The sequence below is a fragment of the Electrona antarctica genome (assembly GCF_951216825.1).
Source record: "Electrona antarctica genome assembly, chromosome: 16".
Classification (NCBI taxonomy): Eukaryota; Metazoa; Chordata; class Actinopteri; order Myctophiformes; family Myctophidae; genus Electrona; species Electrona antarctica.
In genome coordinates this window covers 3,310,697-3,333,797 of record NC_136797.1, presented here as the reverse complement: position 1 = coordinate 3,333,797, position 23,101 = coordinate 3,310,697, and the positions used below count along the sequence as shown (strand labels likewise).

The window sequence follows — 23,101 nt, the reverse complement described above, 5'->3', positions numbered from 1 at the left end:
CAAATGTATCACTCCAATTTTGATTCAAAGACAAGGGGCACTGCCATTCTAATCCACAAAAAGATCCAATTTACCCCAAAAGATATTATTACTGACCCCTATGGCCGCTTTGTTATAGTCTCAGGATGTCTTTGTAACACCCCGGTACTTCTAGTTAACATATATGCGCCCAACTGGGATGACGAGGCCTTTATGGACAAGGTAATCTCTTTATTACCCGATTTGAACTCTTATCGTTTGATCCTCGGTGGCGACTTAAACTGTACAATTAACCAATCTCTCGATAGATCTAGTTCAAAGAGAAGACCCCTCACTAAAATGGCTAAAACAATATCCACATTTATGAACTTAATGGGTTGCGTTGACCCATGGCGATTTCAATTTCCAAATAAAAAATGTTTTTCCTTTTTCTCTAATGCACACAAGTCCTTTACTAGGATTGATTACTTCTTTATTGATAAACTCCTCCTACCCTCAGTCAAGAATACTGAATACTCAGCAATTGTCATTTCAGACCACGCCCCCTTACTGCTTGATTTAAACTTCTCAAATTTGCATAAGCCACGTCCTCCTTGGAAGCTAAGCCCTCTACTTTTAAACGATCCCAATTTCTGCTCATTCATTTCAAATAAAATTGATGAATTTATTTTAAATAATAAATCAGACTCTGTATCTCCATCTTTATTATGGGAAACTTTGAAAGCTGTAATAAGAGGCGAAATAATATCTTATTGCTCAAAGCACAATAAATTAAAAAGACAACAACAGGTCCACCTATTGGAACGTATTACAAAACTTGACAACGAATATTCAGCTTCACCCTCACCTGAGCTTTACAAAGACAGGTTGAATGCACAAATGCAGTATAACTTACTCACTACAGAGGAAACGGAGAAACTTTTACTGCGCTCACGAGGTCTTATCTACGAACACGGAGAGAAAGCCAGTCGCTTATTAGCACACCAGCTTAAAAAGGAGATTGCATCAAGAAATATTTCTCAGATTAAGACACCATCCAACGCATGCACAGTTATTCCTTCAGAGATTAATGACTCATTTAAAAACTTTTACTCTAATTTATACTCCTCTGAATCTCCAGCGGACAATACAGACATGCTGAACTTTCTTGGGGATCTCCGATTTCCGACCCTTCATTCCACAAAGCGTGAATCTATAGAACAACCGCTACAGTTGAGTGAGATAATGGACTCTATTTCAGCAATGCAAAATGGTAAGTCCCCTGGCCCAGACGGTTACCCAATTGAATTCTATAAATTATTTTCCAACAAATTGGCTCCACTTCTACTGGACATGATTGTTGACTCTCTGGACCAGGGGTCTCTTCCACAAACACTCACAGAAGCATCAATCTCTCTCCTTTTGAAACCAGACAAAGACCCATTGAACTGTAACTCATATCGCCCCATTTCGCTCCTAAACACAGATTATAAAATACTCGCAAAAACCTTAACATCACGGTTGGAGATAGTGGTACCAGACATCATTTCAACTGACCAAACAGGCTTCATCAGGGACCGCCACTCCTCCTCTAACATCCGCCGCCTCCTCAATGTCATCCACTCTCCCGCGTCCTTGGAGACCCCGGAGGTAGTGGTCTCCCTGGACGCGGAGAAGGCATTTGATAGGGTCGAGTGGGGCTACCTATTGGAGATCCTCAAGAACTTTGGCTTTGGTCCTATCTTCATATCGTTGATTTCACTCCTTTATTCCTCGCCTAAGGCTTCAGTGGTCACAAATGGGATGAAATCCCAGATGTTCACTCTCTCAAGAGGCTGTAGACAGGGCTGCCCTGCAAGCCCCCTGCTGTTCGCACTCGCAATCGAGCCCCTCTCGATTGCACTCAAATCGCCAACCTTTATACAAGGTATTCACAGATGGGGAACAGAATATAAACTTTCGCTATACGCTGATGATCTACTGCTATACCTATCTGATCCAGTTTGTAATGTCCCAAAGATCATCGAACTTCTGAACAGATTTGGCTCTTTTTCAGGCTATAAGTTAAATTTTAATAAAAGTGAATGCTTCCCAGTGAACTGCCTGGCTCGTCAAATACCCAATGATTCCCTGCCCTTTCGGGTAACAGAAATTGGTTTCCGCTATCTTGGAATTCACATCCGTAAGACTACAAATTCCTTGTTTACGGATAATTTTTTACCTCTTGTTGAAAAACTTAAACTGGACCTAGATAGATGGAAGATCATGAATATATCCTTGGCAGGTAGAGTGAATAGTATAAAGATGAATGTCCTACCCCGTTTCGTGTACTTATTCCAAGCATTGCCAATATTTATACCTGTGTATTTTTTCCGTAACCTGGACAAACTCATGTTATCATTTATATGGGGAGGTAAATCTCAGAGAATTAAAAAAGAATACCTACAAAGATCCAGACCTGATGGGGGACTTGCCCTCCCCAACTTTAAGTACTATTACTGGGCTGCTAATATATCTAAGTTGGTCAGTTGGATTCACAACCCTGATTTGGACTGGTGCCAAAATGAAGCCAGTTCATGCTTGGGCACATCTCTATTGGCTCTTATTACATCCAATTTACCCCTTTCCCAGAACCGCTATACCTCCAACCCTATCGTTAGGAACACCTTGAAAATATGGTCCCAATTCAGATCCTCATTCAACCTCAGAGAACTTTCTCCCTATAGCCCGATACGTAATAACCACCTGTTCACTCCTGCAATGTCAGACCCAACTTACTCTCTGTGGTCTAGATCAGGACTCGTTAGACTGGAGGATCTTTATGTCAACGGTATTTTTGCTAACTTCAGGGAACTGGCATCCAAATTCAATTTACCCAACTCTCATTTGTTTAGATACTTCCAGATCCGTCACTTCGTCCAGTCACACAATCCTTCTTTTCCTAACATCTCCTCCAAATCTGGAACTGAATCCATCTTAGATGCCCCGTTACAAGTAAAAGGCCTTTTGTCTTATATCTATAACATTATTTCTAATTTAAGGACCACCTCTCTCAATAGAACCAAATCAGGCTGGGAAGGGGAGCTGGGTGAAACCATAACGGATGAGACGTGGAGTAACGCCCTTACTCAGGTAAATAGCAGTACCTCATGTGCCAGGCTAAACTTAATCCAACTTAAAATTCTACACCGCTCTCATTATTGCAAAGCTAAACTAGCTAGAATGTATACCAGTGTTGACGACAAGTGTGATAGATGCCACTTATCCCCAGCTAACTTAACACACATGTTCTGGTCATGCCCTCAATTAATACAATACTGGACTGCCATATTTCGATCCTTATCAGAAATGTTTAGTATACCCTTACTTCCCTGTCCTGAAGTGGCAATTTTTGGTGTACTCTCTAACAATATTAAGTGTAACAAAAAGGTTCATAACTGTATAGCCTTCCTATCATTACTCGCTCGAAGGAGAATCCTCCTAGACTGGAAATCTTCACTTCCCCCTAAATCAGACCACTGGCTGAAAGATGCCATGTTATTCCTGAATCTCGAGAAAATTAAATACGATCTACGTTGCTCTCCAGGAGGATTCGCCTCCTCCTGGGGTCCGACAATAACCTATCTCGAGAATCTGTCAAGTCTTTCGAACACCCCATAGGCCATTTGTTATGAACCACGATGTTCCCCTCCTACTCTGCACACCAACCTCACTCCCCTCTTGACCCTTTCATTCCTTTCCTCTCCTACTTTCTTTCTTTCTTCCTATCTACTTCCAAAATAAACAGCAGTACCCCTTATCTCTTTCAACCACTCTCTCCTACAACATCATGGAGTCACTATTCACTTCTGTCTATTTCTCTCTCTTTTCTACTTCTCTGTGCTGGCTATTGCTACTATTTACTTTATTAAAAAAAAAAAAAAAACCTACAAGGTGAAAGGAGAAGGTGTCAAAGTTCCAAGTGGGAGGGTGGGGGGTTGTTTTCGTCTTGTCTTGTCTTGTTTTGTTTTGTTTTGTTTTGTTTTGTTTTGTTTTGTTATATAAAAGAAAAAGAAGCATAACATATCACATGTACTGCATTTTTCCCTGTCCAAACCCCTCTACTATGCTTAATAAAAAACCTTAAAATTGAAAAAAAAAAAAAAAAAAAAAAAAAAAAAAAAAAATAACGCAACTCTTCTATTATATGGCTCTGGGCAAATGTAGCAGAGCTGTGGCTCAGAGCCTCGATCTGCCTGATGGCCTCAAAAGTCTAATATCTCCCTCTGCCCAGAGGGACATACCTTTGGTCTAGTGCATGGTGGTGGGTGGGCAACTTTGACGATGGAGAGGGCCACTATATTTCCACCCTCACTCCAGAGGTGCCACATTTCATATTACTGTTAAAAAAATAGCCGATCTACAAGCTCAAAATGCGTCGCAGTGCGGCGCGTTTTGAGCTTGTAGATCAGCTATTTTTGCTATTTTTGAATTGGAATCCTGAAAAGTAACCTTGTAATTAATTTCAAATGCATTTAGTTATGAACTAAATACAAATACATTGGACATAAAAAAGACTAACATTTTAATACTAGTAATCAGCTGAAATCAATAATATATCAATGTTCGGATATTAACCTGAGGGCCACATTAAGTGCTCCCTAGAATCCCTTGATCCCTAGAATCTCTTTCCCTAGCCAACAAAGTAGCAGATCTCCAAGTTTTAAAAGTATTGAGGGTTTCAATGCTTCCATGCAGACATTCTGAAAATACACATTAACATGAATCCAACATATTGACCGAGTGCCGTGCTATGAGCTTGTAGATCTGCTATTTTTCAACAGCTATAGCTAAAGCATAACATAATGCTTAAAGGGATAGTTCAGATTTTTTGAACTTAAGTTGTATGAAATACTTGCCATTAATATAGTGGTTGCAACTGTATTAATTGATTGCCCGAGTCCCATGGTGGGAGTTCTGCTCTGGTTTTGGTCAATATTAAGTAGTTCCGGTCATTTTGTGGGGGGCACTGGGGCCACGCAGTAAAAGTAAATGAATCCACAAAACGAACGTAATTTGTATTGTTGACCTATTTCTAAAATATTAGCGCGACTTTCGTTCAACTTTGACCCCTCCATCACATGGAACTATTTTTTGGGCGTAGTGATATGGACACAAAAAACATAGTTCTGTGTGATAGAGGGGTAAAAAAAAGAACGGAAGTTGCACTAATATTTTAGAAATAGGTCAACAATACAAATGACGTTAGTTTTGTGGATTAATTTACTTTTACTGCGTGGCCTATCCCTTTAAAACACCAAAAAGGGTTTACTTTACACAGCACTGCATAACGGTGCAAAATGGAACTGTAAAGGGTCCATTTGGTTAGATCTGCACGCTACACACACACACACAGAGTTACAAATGGACCATTGAACTGTGTGGATGCAGCAGTGCATGTGACAGTGCATGTGACAGTGCATGTGACAGTGCATGTGTCCTGAATGACTCATTATGTATTGATGACAATACAGGAAATGACCTTCATTCTTCACAGCGGTTCACCAATACCCATTAGTCAACCGTGCACTGTGTGTGTGTGTGTGTGTGTGTGTGTGTGTGTGTGTGTGCGTGCGTGCGTGCGTGCGTGCGTGCGTGCGTGCGTGCGTGCGTGCGTGCGTGCGTGCGTGTGCGCGCGCGTGCGTGCGTGCGTGCGTGCGGTGATGTATTAATTCCTCACTTCCTGATTCACAGTACAAGCAGTGGACCAGACTTTGTATGTGAATTAAACGTAGTAGACGTTTATGATTCATGAAATACATTTCAAACCCACACAATCCACGTGTGTCTTCACTACAGACAGAGTGTCAAAAACTAATGACAGCTCACATTCACTAGAGTTTCAATATTTTTGCACATACGGCCAGTTGGTTGGTATACTTTGCGCTCCTGCAGCGTTCTTGAGTACACATGTACATCCACGGACCAATTTGCTGACATGCTGGCATGACGTTCTTGATGTCTTTGGCACTAAAGTGTCCTGCTTGTCTCTTTGGAACTAAAGTGTCCTGCTTGTCTCTTTGGAACTAAAGTGTCCTGCTTGTCTCTTTGGCACTAAAGTGTCCTGCTTGTCTCTTTGGAACTAAAGTGTCCTGCTTGTCTCTTTGGCACTAAAGTGTCCTGCTTGTCTCTTTGGCACTAAAGTGTCCTGCTTGTCTCTTTGGCACTAAAGTGTCCTGCTTGTCTCTTTGGCACTAAAGTGTCCTGCTTGTCTCTTTGGAACTAAAGTGTCCTGCTTGTCTCTTTGGAACTAAAGTGTCCTGCTTGTCTCTTTGGAACTAAAGTGTCCTGCTTGTCTCTTTGGCACTAAAGTGTCCTGCTTGTCTCTTTGGCACTAAAGTGTCCTGCTTGTCTCTTTGGAACTAAAGTGTCCTGCTTGTCTCTTTGGAACTAAAGTGTCCTGCTTGTCTCTTTGGAACTAAAGTGTCCTGCTTGTCTCTTTGGAACTAAAGTGTCCTGCTTGTCTCTTTGGCACTAAAGTGTCCTGCTTGTCTCTTTGGCACTAAAGTGTCCTGCTTGTCTCTTTGGAACTAAAGTGTCCTGCTTGTCTCTTTGGAACTAAAGTGTCCTGCTTGTCTCTTTGGAACTAAAGTGTCCTGCTTGTCTCTTTGGAACTAAAGTGTCCTGCTTGTCTCTTTGGAACTAAAGTGTCCTGCTTGTCTCTTTGGAACTAAAGTGTCCTGCTTGTCTCTTTGGAACTAAAGTGTCCTGCTTGTCTCTTTGGCACTAAAGTGTCCTGCTTGTCTCTTTGGAACTAAAGTGTCCTGCTTGTCTCTTTGGCACTAAAGTGTCCTGCTTGTCTCTTTGGAACTAAAGTGTCCTGCTTGTCTCTTTGGAACTAAAGTGTCCTGCTTGTCTCTTTGGAACTAAAGTGTCCTGCTTGTCTCTTTGGCACTAAAGTGTCCTGCTTGTCTCTTTGGAACTAAAGTGTCCTGCTTGTCTCTTTGGAACTAAAGTGTCCTGCTTGTCTCTTTGGCACTAAAGTGTCCTGCTTGTCTCTTTGGAACTAAAGTGTCCTGCTTGTCTCTTTGGAACTAAAGTGTCCTGCTTGTCTCTTTGGCACTAAAGTGTCCTGCTTGTCTCTTTGGCACTAAAGTGTCCTGCTTGTCTCTTTGGCACTAAAGTGTCCTGCTTGTCTCTTTGGCACTAAAGTGTCCTGCTTGTCTCTTTGGCACTAAAGTGTCCTGCTTGTCTCTTTGGAACTAAAGTGTCCTGCTTGTCTCTTTGGAACTAAAGTGTCCTGCTTGTCTCTTTGGAACTAAAGTGTCCTGCTTGTCTCTTTGGAACTAAAGTGTCCTGCTTGTCTCTTTGGCACTAAAGTTTCCTGCTTGTCTCTTTGGAACTAAAGTGTCCTGCTTGTCTCTTTGGAACTAAAGTGTCCTGCTTGTCTCTTTGGCACTAAAGTGTCCTGCTTGTCTCTTTGGCACTAAAGTGTCCTGCTTGTCTCTTTGGAACTAAAGTGTCCTGCTTGTCTCTTTGGCACTAAAGTGTCCTGCTTGTCTCTTTGGAACTAAAGTGTCCTGCTTGTCTCTTTGGCACTAAAGTGTCCTGCTTGTCTCTTTGGCACTAAAGTGTCCTGCTTGTCTCTTTGGCACTAAAGTGTCCTGCTTGTCTCTTTGGAACTAAAGTGTCCTGCTTGTCTCTTTGGCACTAAAGTGTCCTGCTTGTCTCTTTGGCACTAAAGTGTCCTGCTTGTCTCTTTGGCACTAAAGTGTCCTGCTTGTCTCTTTGGAACTAAAGTGTCCTGCTTGTCTCTTTGGAACTAAAGTGTCCTGCTTGTCTCTTTGGAACTAAAGTGTCCTGCTTGTCTCTTTGGCACTAAAGTGTCCTGCTTGTCTCTTTGGAACTAAAGTGTCCTGCTTGTCTCATTCTCCTGGCTGCTATTTTCTGGCTCACCCTTGAGGTATTCCCTCATACAGAGTCTTGTTAGTAACATGCATGCATTGTACACTCTTCAGATACACTGGTGGGAGGCTCTCGGATATGAAAAGAGTTATAATTATGAACACATTGCTAGGATTCACACATCGATGCTAGACCCGCAGGGAGGTCGATAACGTTCAGTCGTTCACGCCACGATAACCAACCCTGTTTACACTCAATGTTGTTGCTTTGAAGCTTAACGATAAGGGTCCTTGAATTGGTTTGTTTTGTCTGGAAAGCTGGCGTTTGCGTTCAGCGTTGTCCTTGTCCTGAATCTGAAACGCAATCAAAATCACAACAGTGTGTTTGGCTGCAGTTTCGGTGAAGAAGAAAGATTCTTCAGGCCAGAAGTACTGACTGAGATTTGTTTCAGTCAGTACTGACTGAGATTTGTTTCAGTCAGAAGTACTGACTGAGATTTGTTTCAGTCAGAAGTACTGACTGAGATTTGTTTCAGTCAGAAGTACTGACTGAGATTTGTTTCAGTCAGAAGTACTGACTGAGATTTGTTTCAGTCAGAAGTACTGACTGAGATTTGTTTCAGTCAGAAGTACTGACTGAGATTTGTTTCAGTCAGAAGTACTGACTGAGATTTGTTTCAGTCAGAAGTACTGACTGAGATTTGTTTCAGTCAGAAGTACTGACTGAGATTTGTTTCGCTTAAAGTAAGCAGTTCCAAAATGTGTTGCAAAGTATACTGTATACTTAACCCATTCTGGGCGGGAACCCCTTTTGGTGTTATAAGCACTATGTTTTACTTTAGCTATTGAAAAATAGCAGACCTACAAGCTCGTAGCGCGCCACCGAGTGGCGCGCTACGAGCTTGTAGGTCTGCTATTTTAGAAAAATCGTAAAAAATGTGGCGCACATCTTTGAATATATATTTCAGAGCGAACATTTAAACTGAAATATTGGCTTCTGGGGGGGGGGGGGGGGGGTCCCTGGAACTACATATTTTGAGATGGGGGTCCGTGGCCCAATACAGATAATTCTGGGGGTCCTTGACATGAAAAAGGTTGAGCACCCACTGACATAGAAACATGGGTTTTTCAGAACAATGTTAGGATTTAGAAGCCTTTAAGTAAATGCTTTATGTGACCCAAGGTCGTTTCTTCCCCGTCGCGTCACACACAACAGCAAATCTCAAACATCCCATCTGGATATCGGCTATTTTCCAGAACTCGGACGCTTCATGTGTTCAAGAGGTTAAGCACGATGATGGCTCAAGTAAAAACATGTCAAAGTGATGGACGAGTCTGTACACACACACAGATATAATTCATAACTAGAAAGGTTGCAATTTTAAAAAATTGCAAAGTGTGGTTGCCGCAGTGGCTCACATATGCCCCTCCCACTGATATTGCCAGCCAATTACAATGTCGCGTCACACCTGCGATCATGCGTAAGTCATTTGGAGGGGATTTATCCCCCAAAAATCATGTTTTTGCGACAAACGGTTACATTTCTCGCATTTGCGGCGCCCCCTATGGATGAAAATGGAATTGCTTTTGTTACTTGGTTGATTTAACCACCCGCGACATGTGATTCAAATTTGGGATGGATCGGACATTTCGTTCGGGATTTATGGCATTTTTTGTAAAATAGGCCCATCCCACTAACTTCGGAAGCCGATTACGGCCGAACGATACGCACTATCAAAATTCCGCCTGTGGTGTCTTCATCGGAAAGGTCCAGAGATTATGTGTACAATCTTTTGTGAGATTTGGACAAAATCTGTAGGAGTAGGAGCAATAAGTGTGTTTTGGAGAAAATTCAAAATGGCGGAAAATCTATCATGACGCAAATGGGCGTGGCCTATATGGGGAGATGCGTCATGGCCCAAGGAATCCAGTGAGAAAGGAATTTTGAATTTACGACCTACGGTTCAAGAGTTATAAGCCAAAACGTAAAGTGGGCTGTTATAGCGCCACCATGAGGCCGACCGATGTAATTATAAGTTAATTAATTTTAGTAAGTATTACGAATTATCCCTCCAAGTTTTGTAACTATAGCCCTTACGGTCCTTGAGGAAGAAATACTTGAACGTGATTTTTCGCATTTTCCCATTCATGTCAATGGGAAATTTAATTCACTAATAAATTAATATCAATTAAACTATACAGTATTTCTCTTAGCAATGAGCAAGCACACCATTTCCGATTTTTCCGGTCAATTTGACATATGGGTCAAGTGCGTACAGTTAAAACTGTGGGAGGAGTAGTGTTTCAAAAAAAAGGTTACTCCAGTAAAAAGAAAGTGTTACAACTAGAAATGTCGCAATTTTAAAAAATTGCAAAGTGTGGTTGCCGCAGTGGCTTACATATGCCCCTCCCACTGATATTGCCAGCCAATTACAATGGCTCACCCCTGCGGTCATGCGTAAGTAATTCGGAGGGGATTTATCCCCCCAAAAATAATTTTTCTGCAAGAAACGGTTACATTTTTCGCTTTTGCGGCGCCCCCTATGGATGAAAATATAATCGCTTTTGGCTTTTGGTTGATTAAACCACCCACGACATCTGATTCAAATTTGGGATGGATTGGACATTCCGTTCGTGATTTTAGGCATTTTTTGTAAAATAGGCCCCTCCCGCTAACTTCGGACGACGATTAAGGCCGAACGATACGGACAAAAAAAATTCAAAAAATCTGAAAAAAAATTAAACGCGGTCCGATAGGTCCAGAGATCATGTGTACCGATTTCTGTGAGATTCGGACCAAATCTGTAGAATCAGAAAATAAAAGTGTGTTTTGAAGAAAATTCAAAATGGCGGAAAATCTATCCTGACGCAAATGGGCGTGGCCTATATGGGGAGATGCGTCATGGTCCATGGAATACAGGGAGAAAGGAATTTTGAATTTACGACCTACGGTTCAAGAGTTATAAGCCAAAAGGTAAAGTGGGCTGTTATAGCGCCACCATGAGGCCGACCGATGTAATTATAAGTTAATTAATTTTAGTAAGTATTACGAATTATCCCTCCAAGTTTTGTAACTATAGCCCTTACGGTCTCCGAGGAAAAAATACTTGAACGTGATTTTTCGAATTTTCCCATTCATGTCAATGGGGAAATTTTATTCACTAATAAATTAATATCAATTAAACTATACAATATTTCTCTTAGAAACGAGCAAGCACACCATTCCCGATTTTTCCGGTCAATTTGAGATATGGCTCAAGTGCGTACAGTCAAAACTGTGGGAGGAGTAGCGTTTCAAAATAAAGGTTACTCCAGTAAAAAGAACTAGAAAGGTCGCAATTTTAAAAAATTGCAAAGTGTGGTTGCCGCAGTGGCTTACATATGCCCCTCCCACTGATATTGCCAGCCAATTACAATGTCGCGTCACCCCTGCGATCATGCGTAAGTAATTCGGATGGGATTTATCCCCCCAAAAAACATTTTTCTGCAAGAAACGGTTACATTTCTCGCATTTGCGGCGCCCCCTATGGATGAAAATGGAATCGCTTTTGGCTTTTGGTTGATTAAACCACCCGCGACATCTGATTCAAATTTGGGATGGATTGGACATTCCGTTCGTGACTTTAGGCATTTTTTGTAAAATAGGCCCCTCCCACTAACGTCGGACGACGATTAAGGCCGAACGATACGGACAAAAAAAAATCAAAAAATCTGAAAAAAATTGAAACGCGGTCCGATAGGTCCAGAGATCATGTGTACCGATTTCTGTGAGATTCGGACAAAATCTGTAGAAATAGAAAATAAAGGTGTGTTTTGAAGAAAAATCAAAATGGCGGAAAATCTATCCTGACGCAAATGGGCGTGGCCTATATGGGGAGATGCGTCATGGCCCAAGGAATACAGGGAGAAAGGAATTTTGAATTTACTACCTACGGTTCAAGAGTTATAAGCCAAAACGTAAAGTGGGCTGTTATAGCGCCACCATGAGGCCGACCGATATAATTATAGGTGAATTAATTTTAGTAAGTATTACGAATTATCCCTCCAAGTTTTGTAACTATAGTCCTTACGGTCTCCGAGGAAAAAATACTTGAACGTGATTTTTCGCATTTTCCCATTCATGTCAATGGGGACATTTAATGCACGAATAAATGAATATCAATTAAACTATACAACATTTCTCTTAGAAACGAGCAAGCACACCACTCCCGATTTTTCCGGTCAATTTGAGATATGGCTCAAGTGCGTACAGTCAAAACTGTAGGAGGAGTAGTACTACAAAGTTTAGGGTTACTCTAGCGAAATAATAGAAATAAAGTGTTACAATTACAATAGTCTGGTTGCCCTTTAGGGCAACCACACTAATTATATATATATAATACATGTCAAAGTGATGAACATCCATCTGTACACACAGATATAATTCATAATTATATATATATAATACATGTCAAAGTGATGAACATCCATCTGTACACACAGATATAATTCATACAGTAGAATCGGCTACTTGTTTTGCACAGTATCATTTAATCTAAACCCAAATGACAGAGATACAACCAATCAAGCTGCTGCTAATGAGAGGAAATATAAATTAGAGATGTGACGTTCGTGAACGAGTCGGATCATTTGAACGGCTCTTTGAAAGGAACGATGGGATCCGGTTCACAGTAGGGAGCCGTTCCTTTTTAGAGGAGGAGGGGGGCAGGGGGGTTTCAACCAGGGCCGGTCATGAGCAAGCTGGCGCCATAAGCAGGATACACTGGGGGGGACACTGGGCACTGGGGAGACACTGGGGAGGCACTGGGGAGTCACTAGGGCAGATATTGGGGAGGTACTGGGGAGGCACTGGGGGGACACTGGGCAGACAGAGTTTTTTTTCTTTTTTGCCCCCCCCCCCCACCCATCGGGAACGTCGTTCAAAAGAGCCAGTCTTTTGAACGACTCTTTGAAAGGAACGGATCCCAGAGATCCAGCTCCCTTCAAAGAGCCATAAATCCCATCTCTAATATAAATATGTTTTCATTTCATCACACAGTTCACCAGGATAAACTTTAACCGTAGATAAACATATGCTCTTCTCCTCTCCTCAACCTATACGTACTCTGTCTACATCATTCTCATCCACACATCCCAACATTGTAGTTTAGAAACACATTTTTTATATTGTTTTTTTCCGTTTTTATGCATCGAAGAATAGCAGATCTACAAGCTCATAGCGCGGCACAGAGTGCAATGAATGGACCATTTTGAGTGTTTGTGTAAACACAAACATCGCGTTTAACACAAACATTGATGGCGAAGGTGAGGACGCAAATTGTGATTGGCCGGAATAAGACGATGATAAGAGCGCCCCTCACTTCACACGGGTGTGATTTTTTTCCTTCACATTCCTGCGCTTCCGGTATAGGAGACACGAAGGAGACTCTTTGTGTCTCCATAGGGAACCACTGCAGCTGGTCATCAAGTTATTGGCTTAGGAATGTGACAAAGCCGCAAAACATATCCATGAATTGAATTCTCCGTGAGGCGAGTAATGGATAGAAAGATGGGTGTGAACTATACAGCATATCCCTTTAACCCTGCTGATACATCTAGCCTAATGAAAACCTCTCTGTCACTTTATACTTTGGCTATTGAAAAACAGCAGATCTACAAGCTCATATATAGCACGTCATCGTACAATTTACAATTTACAATTCAGGCATTTAGCAGACGCTCTTAATCCAGAGCGATTTACATTAGGCAGGAACAAAAGTAGGGGAATACATCACATATATAAAATGCATTTATCAAGAAACATGCGTAAGCTAAGAACGTAACTAGAACATATCTATATATGACACTATACATATTAACTATACATATATACTATACTATGCTATACATATGTACTATGATGTGCTATGACTGTTCGTCTATCGATTGGTCAACCCACTGAGCAGAGACTCGATTGGCCAACCCACTGAGCAGAGACTCGATTGGTCAACCCACTGAGCAGAGAATCGATTGGTCAACCCACTGAGCAGAGACTCGATTGGTCAACCCACTGAGCAGAGACTCGATTGGTCAACCCACTGAGCAGAGAATCGATTGGTCAACCCACTGAGCAGAGAATCGATTGGTCAACCCACTGAGCAGAGACTCGATTGGTCAACCCTCTGAGCAGAGAATCGATTGGTCAACCCGCTGAGCAGAGACTCGATTGGTCAACCCACTGGAGCAGAGACTCGATTGGTCAACCCACTGAGCAGAGAATCGATTGGTCAACCCACTGAGCAGAGAATCGATTGGTCAACCCACTGAGCAGAGACTCTATTGGTCAACCCACTGGAGCAGAGACTCGATTGGTCAACCCACTGAGCAGAGAATCGATTGGTCAACCCACTGAGCAGAGAATCGATTGGTCAACCCGCTGAGCAGAGACTCGATTGGTCAACCCACTGAGCAGAGAATCGATTGGTCAACCCACTGAGCAGAGACTCGATTGGTCAACCCTCTGAGCAGAGAATCGATTGGTCAACCCGCTGAGCAGAGACTCGATTGGTCAACCCACTGGAGCAGAGACTCGATTGGTCAACCCACTGAGCAGAGAATCGATTGGTCAACCCACTGAGCAGAGAATCGATTGGTCAACCCACTGAGCAGAGACTCTATTGGTCAACCCACTGAGCAGAGAATCGATTGGTCAACCCACTGAGCAGAGAACTATGTGGATGAGTCAGGATGGACAGAGTATTATAAAGGATCATTTTCAACCTTCACATAATTGGCCCTCACTATAATATTCATTAGATCATCATTTCCATCTGCCGGCTGTCGCCTCAGCTCTCTATTTGTCACAACAGTGCAGTCACACTCACATTCACACTCACTCCAGAGGGCCACTATAGTTCCACACTCACTCCAGAGGGCCACTATAGTTCCACACTCACTCCAGAGGGCCACTATAGTTCCACACTCACTCCAGAGGGCCACTATAGTTCCACACTCACTCCCAGAGGGCCACTATAGTTCCACACTCACTCCAGAGGGCCACTATAGTTCCACACTCACTCCAGAGGGCCACTATAGTTCCACACTCACTCCAGAGGGCCACTATAGTTCCACACTCACTCCAGAGGGCCACTATAGTTCCACACTCACTCCCAGAGGGCCACTATAGTTCCACACTCACTCCAGAGGGCCACTATAGTTCCACACTCACTCCAGAGGGCCGCTATAGTTCCACACTCACTCCAGAGGGCCACTATAGTTCCACACTCACTCCAGAGGGCCGCTATAGTTCCACACTCACTCCAGAGGTCCGCTATAGTTCCACACTCACTCCAGAGGGCCACTATAGTTCCACACTCACTCCAGAGGGCCGCTATAGTTCCACACTCACTCCAGAGGGCCGCTATAGTTCCACACTCACTCCAGAGGGCCGCTATAGTTCCACACTCACTCCAGAGGGCCACTATAGTTCCACACTCACTCCAGAGAGCCACTGTAGTTCCACACTCACTCCAGAATTAAGGCCATGTTGCATAATTATATTATGTCGGCATACCAATTAACACCCTACTTCTCTGTCAAACAAAAGTAGCAAAAATATCAGATCTACAAGCTCAAAACGCGTCATACCCTCTCTAGTAAGCATTTCAGCACTGTGGTAATGCTACTTAAAAAACAGAGCACTTCTTCTTAGGCTACTGTGAATATAAATGTCAGACGAGAAACACTGAGGTTGTTTAGTCTGAAGAACTGCAGCTGGCATCGTGTTCTGTTCTGTTCTGTGTGTGATTTAATGAGCCACGAGGTCAAAGGTCACAAGAAGGTTTAGTCTTATGAACGCATGATGTCATCAAAAGTGTGTCTGATTCATGCACTCCTTACTCTCTCTGTGTGTGTGCGTGTGCGTGTGCGTGTGCGCGCGCGCGTGTGCGTGCGTGCGTGCGTGCGTGCGTGCGTGCGTGCGTGCGTGCGTGCGTGCGTGCGTGCGTGTTGAGTTTGCTGCCGTGAACTATAACAACATAGGCTCAGGTTACTGGCCAAAAAATGGACGATCTACAAGCTCACAACGCGCTGCAATGCGACGCGTTGTGAGCTTGTAGATCTGTATTGCAAGCTGTAAACTGTATATTTTTGGCTTCCGTTTTACGAAGAATATAGAGGGTTTAAGTCGTTAAAGGACCACTTCACCACTTTTCAACCTATCTTCATATAATAGGTCCTCACTAATAATCATGAAAAAATGGCGCAATTTTTTTTTTCTACTCGGTCTGTGTCTCATAGGAGGGCTGTGGGCAGTTCAGAAACCGTCTTCCAGTGACATCATCGATGGGGAATACAACCTAATAGAAACTACAGGCTTTCTAGTCCTGAAATGTTGCAATGCGAAAATGGAAGCCACCGTTCTCACGATAATGAAAATCTAAAAGAAATTGCAAAAAAGCACAGACTGAGTAGAAAAGAATGGTGCCATTTTATCATGATTATTAGTGAGGACCTATTATATGAAGATAGGTTGAAAAGTGGTGAAGTGGTCCTTTAACCCATTAACCCATTCAGGCCTGACGTCGAAATTAAAAAAAAAAAAGTTTTCTAAATCATGACAATTTTCGGAAAGATTTGAGGCACATTTTAACGATTTTTAAAAAATAGCAGACCTACAAGTTCATAGCGCGCCACTCGGTGGCGCGCTATGAGCTTGTAGATCTGCTATTTTTCAATAGCTAAATTATAACATAATGTTTAAAACGCTAACGCTAACGTGACATGGATGCGTTCCAGGTCTCAATGGATTAAGACCTGCATGAGGCCGATTCTACGAATTCCTTCTAAAGGCAGCAAAATGTTTTTGGGGCCTATAGGATTATATGAACGATATAATCGGCCTTGCTGGAGCAACCCAACCTGACCCCGCCAGATGGTGGCAGTAGTGAGTTCCTCCTCCTGCTTCCCATCTGGTCTCTCTCGTGGCAGAGACGATGCACTCCGAACCAGTTCCGACCAGAAGCGATATGCGGCCGCTAGAGGCGGGATCAACGCCAGACCGGTTGTGTTGTGTGTAAAAGACTGACACGCACACACGATTGAACGTCAGAAGAACCAACACTGCTTGACTTAGTCGCTTGTCTCAGTACAGAACAGACTTCCGTGTTATTTCACACGCTCTGTGTATTACGTAAAAGCATCCCATAATAACCAGTCTCTTTTTTTTTGTAATCAAAAAATGTTTTTTATTTAAAGGGGCATTCCACTCATTTTCAACATTTTACTATGTCATTAATATACCTTAGAGCTGAAAATAATAAAAAAGTCCCCCCATTCTGTGTTTCCTAGAACTGTAATTATGAAAAAACTCATTAAAGGGGAAAACCACCCGTTTTCAACATTTTACTGTCATTAATATACCTTAGAGCTGTTGTGTGAAAATAATAAAAAAGTCCCCCCATTCTGTGTTTCCTAGAACTGTAATTATGAAAAAACTCATTAAAGGGGAAAACCACCCGTTTTCAACATTTTACTGTCATTAATATACCTTAGAGCTGTTGTGTGAAAATAATAAAAACGTCCCCCCATTCTGTGTTTCCTAGAACTGTAATTATGAAAAAAATCATTAAAGGGGAAAACCACCCGTTTTCAACATTTTACTGTCATTAATATACCTTAGAGCTGTTGTGTGAAAATAATAAAAAGTCCCCCCATTCTGTGTTTCCTAGAACTGTAATTATGAAAAAAATCATTAAAGGGGAAAACCACCCGTTTTCAACATTTTACTGTCATTAATATACCTTAGAGCTGTTAAGACCTAACAAGACCTACAACTCGAAATTATCATGGAGATATCAGACTTTTGTCTCGCTGCTTCCGGGTTCATCGTTTCTGCTTGAGAGAGCCCAGATGCAGGCAGGAGGAGTCAGATTAAGATGTCTTTAGATGGCCCAGGCGGTGGCGTAACCGTCTGGGCACCCGACTGGTAATCCAGTCGCAGTGTGCCGCGGGTTCGACTCCCGAGCCCGACACGGCCTTTACTGCATGTCTTCCCCCATCTCTCTCCCGTTTCCTGTCAGCCTACTGTCTGTCCCTTCAAAAACCAATACAAGGCGTAAGCCGCAAAAAAATATCTTTAAAAAAAAAAAAGATGTCTTTAGATATGTACTGTGCTACTCACATATTGAATTTGTATGTTTTAAAATGTTAAAGATAAATAACTTTATTATCCTGTGGGGGAAAATAAAGGTAATGTTACAGTTACTGTAAAGAGTGTACACACATGTACTGTATATACACACGCACGCACACACACACACACACACACACACACACACACACACACACACACACACACACACACACACACACACACACACACACACACACACACACACACACACACACACACGCACACGGCAAAAAAAAGAAGGGATATCAAATCAATAAATCCAAATTGCTCAACCACATAAACCTCGGGGTCCCCCAGGGCTGTATATTTGGTCCCATAGTATATTTCCTCTACACCAAATAATGTTGAAAATCAGCCACTGGATCTCTACAGAAGCTGTTCTGCAGTTCTCACCAAAGCTTGGGCCCAGAATAGGGAGGCTGGGGTTCATGTGCTTAACTCGTTCTGGGCGGGAACCCCTTTTGGTGTTTTAAAAGCATTATGTTATGCTTTAGCTGTTGAAAATTAGCAGATCTACAAGCTCGTAGCAAGGCACAGAGTGCCGCGCTACAAGCTTGTATTTTGAAAAATCGTGAAAATGTGGCGCAAATCTTTGAATATATATATTCTTTCAGAGCCAAAGTTTTTAACTCAAATCTTTGCTTCTGGGAGGGGGGTCCCTGGAACTACATAGGGGGTCGGCGGCCAATTACATATTAATCTTGGGGGTCCTTGACATGAAAATGTTTGAGAACGACTGACATAGAAACATAGAAAACTGTCAGGATTTAGAAGGCATTTGTAGAATCGTCCTCAGGTCAAAATGGGCTAACTGATATTTTTACTTTCATCTCTCCACGGGGTGACAGAGAGAGATTCTCACACACATACCTGCATTCCTGCACGTCAGCTCGGTGTTACGGCAGTAAATTTACGTGTCGAGTAAAGTAGTGTTATTAAGGCCGTTCTTTACGACTCCCATCATAAAGCTATAACAGCCCAGCTGCCCGCACATGATCCCACCGTAAATTATGTTCACTTCAACCAGACCGTTCTTCCCTCTAAACATTATTGATTCTTTTACTGTGTCATTAAGTACGTACGCTAACGACCTAATTTACTATCACTCAACACGCGCACGCACGCACGGACGATGTGCACACGCACGCACGCACAGCGAGCGCACGCACGCTCTTCAGACAGGAGACTGCTGGCAGACGCCATTTCATCACACTGAAAATAAAAGTGAAACAAATGTAGTTTTGGACTCTACTTCTCACCCGTTTTTTAGTTTTATCTCCAGAGATTATAATGTTTAGCCGTGTCTGTTTGTCTGCATTTCTTTGAGAAGCTAATCTCTGGACCAATGAAACTTTGCACGCATACTGAATATCAGTCTCAGATACTCTCACACAGAGCGCACGCACGCACGCACGCACGTGCAGACTTTATGTGCACAGTAGAAAAACAATATAACATCATAAAATGATGAAAGTATAGCCGTAAAAACAAAAGGTAGGCCACGACTGGGCTTTATGGCTCAGGATATAAAATGTAGTGTCCTGTCTGTCTGTCTTCACTTAGTCGCAATTTGCAACCCTAGATTATTTTAATAATGGGATGAATATTCTTTTTTATATAATGGGATGAATCTAGAGTTGCAATACCCTCCATTGACAAACCCATATTTGATCAAATTGAAATTTCCGATCTGCTTGTATTAAACTACGTTAAACTCACCAACATTGCAGCTTCAGGGCAATCGTGAATGATCCTCTTACAATCTGAAAATTGTAAGAATATATCTGAAAATATATTTTTTTAATCTGACGTGCACGCAATGTGCACATGGATGCGCCCATGGTTATGTATTCTTTCATTTGTCCCATATCTCGCCCAGCGTTTCTGTTTAAGACGTGGCATGGATTGTGTTGATTTTATTTATAACAGTGCTTCTCAAATATGTTCATGCCAAGGACCCCCACATTGATATTTAATGGGCCGTCACAGAGATTCTGTATTCTTCAAAACGTGTTGGCTGTTGTGACTCGTTTTGAGCTTTTAGATCTGCTTTTTTTATTTTATTTTTTATGCGAATCCTGAACTGTTTTGTAGTTGTTACGTCCCCACCAAAGAGGTCCAGGTGTTATTTGTAGTTGTTATGTCCCCACCAAAGAGGTCCAGGTGTTATTTGTAGTTGTTACGTCCCCACCAAAGAGGTCCAGGTGTTATGTGTAGTTGTTACGTCCCCACCAAAGAGGTCCAGGTGTTATTTTTAGTTGTTACGTCCCCACCAAAGAGGTCCAGGTGTTATTTGTAGTTGTTACGTCCCTACCAACGAGGTCCAGGTGTTATTTGTAGTTGTTACGTCCCCACCAAATAGGTCCAGGTGTTATGTGTAGTTGTTACGTCCCCACCAAAGAGGTCCAGGTGTTATTTGTAGTTGTTACGTCCCCACCAAAGAGGTCCAGGTGTTATTTGTAGTTGTTACGTCCCCTCCAAAGATGTCCAGGTGTTATTTGTAGTTGTTACGTCCCCACCAAAGAGGTCCAGGTGTTATTTGTAGTTGTTACGTCCCCACCAAAGAGGTCCAGGTGTTATTTGTAGTTGTTACGTCCCCACCAAAGAGGTCCAGGTGTTATTTGTAGTTGTTACGTCCACACCAAAGAGGTCCAGGTATTATTTGTAGTTGTTACGTCCCCACCAAAGAGGTCCAGGTGTTATTTGTAGTTGTTACGTCCCCACCAAAGAGGTCCAGGTGTTATTTGTAGTTGTTACGTCCCCTCCACAGATGTCCAGGTGTTATTTGTAGTTGTTACGTCCCCACCAAAGAGGTCCAGGTGTTATTGGTAGTCGTTACGTCCCCACCAAAGAGGTCCAGGTGTTATTTGTAGTTGTTACGTCCCCACCAAAGAGGTCCAGGTGTTATTTGTAGTTGTTACGTCCACACCAAAGAGGTCCAGGTATTATTTGTAGTTGTTACGTCCCCACCAAAGAGGTCCAGGTGTTATGTGTAGTTGTTACGTCCCCACCAAATAGGTCCAGGTGTTATTTGTAGTTGTTACGTCCCCACCAAAGAGGTCCAGGTGTTATTTGTAGTTGTTACGTCCCCACCAAAGAGGTCCAGGTGTTATTTGTAGTTGTTACGTCCCCTCCAAAGAGGTCCAGGTGTTAATTGTAGTTGTTACGTCCCCACCAAAGAGGTCCAGGTGTTATTTGTAGTTGTTACGTCCCCACCAAAGAGGTCCAGGTGTTATGTGTAGTTGTTACGTCCCCACCAAAGAGGTCCAGGTGTTATGTGTAGTTGTTACGTCCCCACCAAAGAGGTCCAGGTGTTATTTGTAGTTGTTACGTCCCCTCCAAAGAGGTCCAGGTGTTATTTGTAGTTGTTACGTCCCCACCAAAGAGGTCCAGGTGTTATTTGTAGTTGTTACTTCCCCACCAAAGAGGTCCAGGTGTTATTTGTAGTTGTTACGTCCCCACCAAAGAGGTCCAGGTGTTATTTGTAGTTGTTACGTCCCCACCAAAGAGGTCCAGGTGTTATTTGTAGTTGTTACGTCCCCTCCAAAGAGGTCCAGGTGTTATTTGTAGTTGTTACGTCCCCACAAAAGAGGTTCAGGTGTTATTTGTAGTTGTTACGTCCCCACCAAATCAGAGGCCATGGTACTCAGCAGGAAACCGGTGGATTGTGCAGTCCGGGTAGGGAATGAGGCATTACCCCAGGTGAAGGAGTTCAAGTATCTCGGGGTCTTGTTCACGAGTGAGGGGAGGACGGAGAAGGAGATCAGCCGGAGAATCGGAGCGGCAGGGGCGGTATTGCAGTCGCTGTACCACACTGTTGTGACGAAAAGAGAGTTGAGCCAGAAGGCAAAGCTCTCTGTCTACCGAGCAATCTTCGTTCCTACTCTCACCTATGGTCATGAAGTGTGGGTCATGACCGAAAGAATAAGGTCGTGAATACAAGCGGCCGAAATGAGTTTTCTTCTACGGGTGGCTGGCATCTGCCTTAGAGATAGGGTGAGAAGTTCAGTCACACGAGAGAGACTCGGAGTAGAACCGCTGCTCCTTCACTTGGAAAGGAGTCAGCTGAGGTGGTTCGGGCATCTGGTTAGGATGCCTCTCGGGCGCCTCCCTAGGGAGGTCCTCGACGCACGTCCCACTGGGAGGAGACCCCGGGGCAGACCAAGGCGCAGTTGGAGGAAACACATCGACTCACTGGCCTTGGAACGTCTCGGAATCCCCCAGGAGGAAGTCACTAATGTTGCTCTGGAGAGGGAAGTCTGGAGCACTCTGGTGGAGCTGTTGCCCCCGCGACCCGACTACGGATAAGCGGTTGAAGATGGATGGATGGATGGATGGATGGATGGACGTCCCCACCAAAGAGGTCCAGGTGTTATTTGTAGTTGTTACGTCCCCACAAATGAGTTAAATTAACTTTGATTTTACAATATAAATTGGGGGTCCCAGAGATATAAATGCCATTAAATGGGGGTCCGTAGACTAATGCATGTCACACTGGGGGTCCTTGAAATATATTTTCTTATGGGGGTCCCTGGCATATGTTTTCAAATGGGGGCCCGCAGGGCAAATTAGTGTCAATCTGGGGGTCCTTGACATGAAAAAGTTTGGGAACCATTGGCCTAAAGTAAACTGGGACTGAGTTGAGTCTGCAATTTTATATTTTTTCCATCTACGCCAAATATCTTCCCCGATAATTGCTGATCTACAAGCTCACAACGGCGTTGTACAGCTTGTAGATTGTCTATTTGTGGATAATGTTCCCCTACAGTTTTAGATGCTGGGGTTCAAATGAAGTGTTTCTTCGATCCAGCAGGTGTCAGTAAAGGGTCAACAGCTCCAGGTCCTCAGTGAGTAAATTCTAGTGAAAGGAAAGTAAACAGTGTAAGTCAGTCAGTCTTGTATTAAACTACGTTAAACTCACCAACATTGTTGCAGCTTGAATTATCTTCTTTCAATCTGCAAAGCGTTTGTTTCATAAAAATCCACCGTAGACATATATGTTACTTATGAGATTTATTGTGTGGAGTGTTGGAGTTTGGAAGTGCTTGTCGAAGTCACTGAACGGCCCTGTTGTACCACCTGTTTAGAA

General features: G+C 42.9%; 2 protein-coding genes across 2 annotated transcripts in view; both read left to right on the top strand.

Annotated features, from left to right (window-relative positions):
- Window positions 1–10,172, top strand: part of LOC306939895 (uncharacterized protein) — a 355,389-nt gene extending 345,217 nt beyond the window's left edge. Inside the window, exon 5 of the mRNA XM_079524695.1 lies at window positions 10,157–10,172. The gene's annotated coding sequence lies outside the window, so the exon portion shown is untranslated. The remainder of the gene's footprint in view (window positions 1–10,156) is intronic.
- The window catches only part of LOC306940285 (CD209 antigen-like protein A), a gene marked incomplete at its 5' end in the record, with an annotated part of 342,118 nt that overhangs the window by 231,511 nt on the left and 87,506 nt on the right, over window positions 1–23,101 (top strand). The window lies entirely within an intron of this gene.